Genomic DNA, 7,554 nt, shown 5'->3' with positions numbered 1-7,554 from the left:
AGAATTACATGATCATATAATATTGAGAAATACACTATCATATAATATGGAGAATGACACGATTATATAATATTGAGAATGACATGATCATATAATATTGAGAATTACACTATCACATGAGAATTACATGATTATGTAATATTAAGAATGACACGATTTTATAATATTGAGAGTCACATGATCATATAATATTGAGAAATACACAATTATATAATATTGAGAATGACACTATCACATAATATTGAGAATGACACTATCATATAATATTGAGAATGACACTATCATATAATATTGAGAATGACACTATCATATAATATTGAGAATTACATAATCATACAATATTGAGAATTACACAATTATATAATATTGAGAATGACATATTATTAAATATTATTATATTAAACAATGTGCGTGAAATAATTTGAGACACTCACTTTTAGCAGGTTCTTGTTTTGAAGATCTGTGGCGTAGAGTCTTGGCAGCCCTCACTGACTTGTCAGTTTGAGCTGTGCCGGACGGCTACTCGGCTGCTAAATTTAAGGAGTTTTACAAGTAAACACCCACTGTGTACACCCTCAAACACCCCCCCGCTACACGCCCTCCACATGGGTGGCTGATGTGCTAAACTCATCATTTTTATTAAAAAGTTTTTATACTGTGACATTTCCGATGGTGGCGAGCACCATTTTATACAACTACATTTCTGGTAAAAACAAGCGAATGTTACTACACTCCGGTCATTTTTTTTTTATTTAATCATGACTCCGATAAACCGTGATAAAATATTACAGGATCAATATTTTAACCCACGTTCTGCTGGCTCGCTAGGCGAGATTAATGTCTTGGACAGGGAAGTAAAAACCCAGGGAATTAAGAGGTCTGATTTGATTACCTGGATTTCTAACCAAGACGCCTACACTTTACACAAATCTGTGAGGATACGTATTACCACAAACAAGGTCATGGTGGCCGATGTTGATAGCCAGTGGCAATCAGATCTTATCAGCTTGATAGATTATTCAAGAGAAAATGACGGTATCAAATACATCCTAATGGTTATTGATGCGTTGTCAAACTTTGCTTGGTGCGTGGCCTTGACAAACAAGTGCGGAGTATCGGTCACTCGCTCATTTGAATTAATATTTGAGAATGATCAGCGTGTTTGTAAATTACATAAAATACTAACAACTAAAATTACTAACAACACGGTAAAATCAGCCCTGGTGGAACGATTTAATCACACGCTAAAAACACGGATGTGGCGATATCTCAACAAACATAATACCTTTAGGTATATCGATATTTTACCGGATCTGGTGCATAGCTACAACCATAGTTTTCACAGTAAAATTCGCTGCAGGCCTGTTGATGCGACAAATCATAACTCGCTAGAAATCTGGAGAGATATTTACAGTTCTAGCATGGCTAATAAGCGGGCTAAATCCACTTTAAAAATCGGCCATCATGTTTACGTCTCACGATATAAAGGGACATTCGCCAAGGGTTATGAACAAACGTTCACGGACGAGATTTTTGTCATTATTGACCAAAAATTTCAAAAGCCCCTCTATAAAATTGCTGATCTGAGCAGCGATGCTATTGAGGGGTCGTTTTATAATGAGGAAATTCAAAAAAATACCGGATGGATGAGAATCGTAGCTACAGAATCGAAAAAATTATTAAGAACTAAAAGCGCCAGGGGTAAAGCATTTTATTTTGTCAAATGGCTCGGCTACCCAGCAAAATTCAACAGTTGGGTTGAGGCTAGTGTTGAGCGAATTTGTTTGGCATTTCAAATTCCGGTTCGTGTTCGGGGTTCCGGCTTGTTCGCGCTAAAAAAATCGGCTCCGTCCATGAACATCCCTGATTTGCCACACTGTCACGCAGATATTTTGGGCGGATCTGATTTTTTTGGCGTGAACAAGCTGGAACTTGAAATACCGAACAAATTCGCTCAACACTAGTTGAGGCGTCTCCGCTCGCAGAGATATAAAATGGAGGATGAATCATTTTATATAACATTACCGTGCAATGCATCCTCTAAAATCTACCCCGAGAATACAATCTCAACCTATACCGCTAAATTAACAAAACCCGTGCATCTTTCTGATCCATTTAAGGCACAAATCTTACAAGCCTCTCCCTATGTAAAGAGGGTCTCATCTGCTGTCCATATAGGCCACAGCCAGGCATTACTCAAGGTCACCACCAAATATGCGATTGATCGGGCTTGTTTGAAAGTGTACAGCATACCAGCCGGTACATGAGAAAGCATCCATGAAAATATCTTCCTTGGGCAGCTATCTAAAACCGTTATATTAGGTTTTGTCGATAATGAAGCATTTAGCGGCAAGATTAATAAAAATCTATTGATGTTCCACCATTATAATGTGAACCACGCGGCGCTATACCTGGACGGACAACAGATCCCTGCAAGACCCTTTCAGCCCAATTTTAATGTCGATTTAGCAATCGGGGAGTATATGGCCCTTGCACATATATCTGGCAAGTACAAGTCTGATAGCGGGCTGTCAATAGACCGTGAAGAATTTATGGATGGGTTCACCTTGTTTGCGTTTGATTTATCTCCCGATCAAGAACCGAGTCATTTCTCCCACATTAAAACAAATACCCTGCGTGCTGAAGTATGTTTCGCCCTACCAACACCCCACACGGTTAGTATGATCGTATATTCAATCAGCACCGCCATTTTTGCAGATAAATAACCGCAGAGAGGTCTTGTATGATTTTAACTGATGATGGATACTATAGAACTATGTTGAGCCCTGTTGAAGGCCGACCGCTATACAGAGAGCATATTTGCAGGCGTGCTTCCGTGTGATTTGCTGAGTGACCCAGAGACCCGTGGCATAAATCGTGAATACGGATCCATCAGGACAAATCGCTCGACATTGGTTATTAATAGAGCTCTGCAATGATAAAAAGGCCATATTTTTTGCGTTACGGATTTGAGCCAAATAATATTTTATTTTGCTGTTACAATACTGAACACTTGTAAAGTAACAGTAATACTAGATCTGACGAAATTCAACACCGCTGTATGTTATTGTAATGCTTTATATTACGCTGTAATTCGGTTGAAGTGTGATGTGTATGATACATTCTAATTTTTTTTTTTATAAAATCTTTAAAACTTATAAGGTGTTTTTCATAAGCTGTATAAAGTGCATACCTTTTAGACTTGGGGGGAGGATAGTTATAAGTCGGCTATATATATATATTATATATTATATATATGCATACATACAGTACAGACCAAAAGTTTGGACACACCTTCTCATTTAAAGATTTTTCTGTATTTTCATGACTATGAAAATTGTACATTTACACTGAAGGCATCAAAACTATGAATTAACACATGTGAAATTATATACTTAACAAAAAAAGTGTGAAACAACTGAAAATATGTCTTATATTCTAGGTTCTTCAAAGTAGCCACCTTTTGCTTTGATGACTGCTTTGCACACTCTTGGCATTCTCTTAATGAGCTTCAAGAGGTAGTCACCGGAAATGGTTTTCACTTCACAGGTGTGCCCTGTCAGGTTTAATAAGTGGGATTTCTTGCCTTATAAATGGGGTTGGGACCATCAGTTGTGTTGTGCAGAAGTCTGGTGGATACACAGCGGATAGTCCTACTGAATAGACTGTTAGAATTTGTATTATGGCAAGAAAAAAGCAGCTAAGTAAAGAAAAACGAGTGGCCATCATTACTTTAAGAAATGAAGGTCAGTGCGAAAAATGAAGGTCAGTGCGAAAAATTGGGAAAACTTTGAAAGTGTCCCCAAGTGCAGTTGCAAAACCCATCAAGCGCTACAAAGAAACTGGCTCACATGAGGACCGCCCCAGGAAAGGAAGACCAAGAGTCACCTCTGCTTCTGAGGATAAGTTTATCCGAGTCACCAGCCTCAGAAATCGCAGGTTAACAGCAGCTCAGATTAGAGACCAGGTCAATGCCACACAGAGTTCTAGCAGCAGACACATCTCTTCAACAACTGCTAAGAGGAGACTTTGTGCAGCAGGCCTTCATGGTAAAATAGCTGCTAGGAAACCACTGCTAAAGACAGGCAACAAGCAGAAGAGACTTGTTTGGGCAAAAGAACACAAGGAATGGACATTAGACCAGTGGAAATCTGTGCATTGGTCTAATGAGTCCAAATTTGAGATCTTTGGTTCCAACCACCGTGTCTTTGTGCGACGCAGAAAAGGTGAACGGATGGACTATACATACCTGGTTCCCACCGTGAAGCATGGAGGAGGAGGTGTGATGGTGCTTTGCTGGTGACACTGTTGGGGATTTATTCAAAATTGAAGGCATACTGAACCAGCATGGCTACCACAGCATCTTGCAGCGGCATGCTATTCCATCCGGTTTGCGTTTAGTTGGACCATCATTTATTTTTCAACAGGACAATGATCCCAAACACACCTCCAGGCTGTGTAAGGGCTATTTGACCAAGAAGGAGAGTGATGGGGTGCTACGCCAGATGACCTGGCCTCCACAGTCACCAGACCTGAACCCAATCGAGATGGTTTGGGGTGAGCTCGACCGCAGAGTGAAGGCAAAAGGGCCAAGAAGTGCTAAGCATCTCTGGGAACTCCTTCAAGATTGTTGGAAGACCATTTCTGGTGACTACCTCTTGAAGCTCATCAAGAGAATGCCAAGAGTGTGCAAAGCAGTCATCAAAGCAAAAGGTGGCTACTTTGAAGAACCTAGAATATAAGACATATTTTCAGTTGTCTCACATTTTTTTGTTAAGTATATAATTCCACATGTGTTAATTCATAGTTTTGATGCCTTCAGTGTGAATGTACAATTTTCATAGTCATGAAAATACAGAAAAATCTTTAAATGGTGTGTCCAAACTTTTGGTCTGTTAATTGATAGTAACATTATCAACTCAATTAATTGACACTATCAAAATTAAATGATTTGATAATGGCCCCATCAATTTTAATTGATACACTAATAACACTATCAAAATCATAGTGTAATAGGGTAGGGGTTACGCAGTTTGATACACTTTGATAGGGGCGGGGGACCTTTCAGATTATATTTAATGGATCATATGAATTCTCTACTATATTTATAATTTCCAAATTGGAGTCACTTTATGGGGGATTTCTACTGATCTGGTTTTCTACCATTTTGTTATATTAGGGCTTCTGTAAATGGTGGGTCCCATCTCCTCTGTTATATGCTCCTGGGACGTCTGCTTCTGTCTCCAGGTGCTGCCTTATTCATCCTGCAGGCGGCGCTGGTGATGGAGATGTTGGAACCAGAAGTTCTGGGCGGTGCAGGCTCTGTCCAGCCACTAAGATTAGGTAGCCTGGGACCAGTAGTACCATCCAGTCTAGCAGTATGTGTGTGTGTGCTGTCCAGCTGAAGTAATCTGCTCCCTACTTCAGCCATTTGGAAAGCACCGCACCCTACTAAAGCTGGAAGAATATTGCCGGAAGCTGCCAGATACAGCCTTGTTCTCCTCTGGTTCAGTCCTCTGTGCTCAGCTCCCGTCTTGTGTATTTGTTTCTTGTTGTGATCCCGGCCCGTTTACGGACTACTCTTATGTCTTCTGATTTTGTATTTTCTCTGCCCTCCTAGCTCTGAACTGGCTACCTGACTATTCTTCAGCAGATACACAGAGACCCCTATGCGTGGGCCACGGTGTTAAGTCCAGATCCATGTAGAGGGTTTAAAGGGTGATGAGCAAGATGATCCCTGGGATCTGGAAAACAAAGTAGACAGTGCCAAGCCTGTTTATGGTGGCCATCTTTTGAGCTGCCAGGTGACCATGAAAAATAACCTCAATAAATTGTGTCTGCAAACTATTCCAGCAAGATCTGCATTCAAATAGCTAAATGTCGCTCCTTCCCTTCTTAACCTGCCATGTGCCCAGACAGTAGTGTACAACCGTATATAGGGGATTGTCGGATTCAAGAGAAGTTCAAAAATAATTTGTAAGGTCCATTTGTTTCCCATTATCCTTTGTGAAGAATTACAAGGTTATCACCACATAAAGTGACACACGTCAGATTTGAAAAATGGGGCCTAATTAGGAATAGAAAACTGGCTGTAGGAAGGGGTTAAATCAGAGAATTTTGAACTAACTACTGTAGTCAAAAACGGACTATAGACAATAACACATCTACTGAAATGATCAAACGCAAGAGTCTTCATCAGTAAAAAAATCTCTCTGGCATAATTAGATTATGTGGCTCGGTGGCTATTGATTTCAATGCGGCAGACTATGGGAAAATGGCCGCTGGAGCCTTCCCATGTAAGTGCGAAGGCTCCGGGCTTCCACAAAATGTTGTCAGAGCCTGTGTACCACCAAGTACCGCTGAACAACCCCTTCTACCAGCCTGGAATAGGACTTGCAGTATCACCCCACAGTGTCGCACCTCCTGTGACCCCGCTCCACCACCGCCGGTAAGTTGAATTTGGAGTGTATGACGGACCTTCATTTGACGCATTAAATTTTTTTCCCCCTTTTACCTCCTGGAAATTAGGAGTGCATCTTATGATCCAAAAATACGTTAAGTTTCTAGCTCTTCTGTAAACAAAACTAGTTTGGGGTGGGATGAATTCCCCTATAATTTTATCTTCATGAAGAGTTGACCAGTGTTTTCTTACGATACTGTTTAATAATCCACAATTTTGTGTATATTGTGTGATTATGGGAATGCTAAAATAATTTTTCACGCTTGCCTCTTCTACAAAACATGTAGAAAAAGAGACAGGTTAAGTTTCCCTACTTGGTTTTCTTTAGGGATTCTTCACTATACCCTTTCTGTATGAATTTTTCCAACATAATATTAGATTCCTCACAGTAGTCTTGTATTTTTTGTACAATTTCCTCTGATCCGCATCAGTTGTCCTCTGGGGATATAATCCAACCACACTGGTAGGTCGTAACTATCAGTAAAAATATAACTATTACTGTCTATGGGCTTGCTTTAAGATTTTGTAGCCAAAGACCCCCCCCCCCATCTACAAATACAGTGATATCTAAATAGTTAACCGCTTCCTTGCTAATGGTGGGGGTAAATATTAAGTTAAAATAATTTTTTTATTAATATTAGTTAAAAATAGATTAAGTGATTCTTCTCCACCAGACCATATAAAATAGATCATCATCAATGAAGCATTTCCAGAGGGCGAGATCCGTATCATAGTCTCGCCTCGGCGGGAAGGTTAGGGATTCCCACCAACCGACGTGTATGTTGGCCAAACTTGGTGTGAATCTCGTCCCCATAGCTGTGCTTTCACATTGTACATAAAATTCGCTATCATATTTTAAATAATTGTGGGTTAAAATAAACATAAAACATTTTTTTTACTAAAATCAATCTGTTCCCAAGGCATTTGGAGATCCCCTACGCCCAAAAGGTTTCAACTGCTTCACATCTCTTCTGGTTTATAATTACTGTGTATAGCGGCGATATATTAAAAGTTCCCATAATATAGTGGGGTTTCCATTGGATAGATTTAAGAATTTTCCAGTATATGCTTAGTATCCTTGATATACGTGAGTA

This window comes from Phyllobates terribilis, unplaced genomic scaffold, assembly GCF_046119375.1.
Source record: "Phyllobates terribilis strain yellow unplaced genomic scaffold, ASM4611937v1 Scaffold_136__1_contigs__length_4911898, whole genome shotgun sequence".
Lineage (NCBI taxonomy): Eukaryota > Metazoa > Chordata > Amphibia > Anura > Dendrobatidae > Phyllobates > Phyllobates terribilis.
This window is presented reverse-complemented; position numbering follows the sequence as displayed.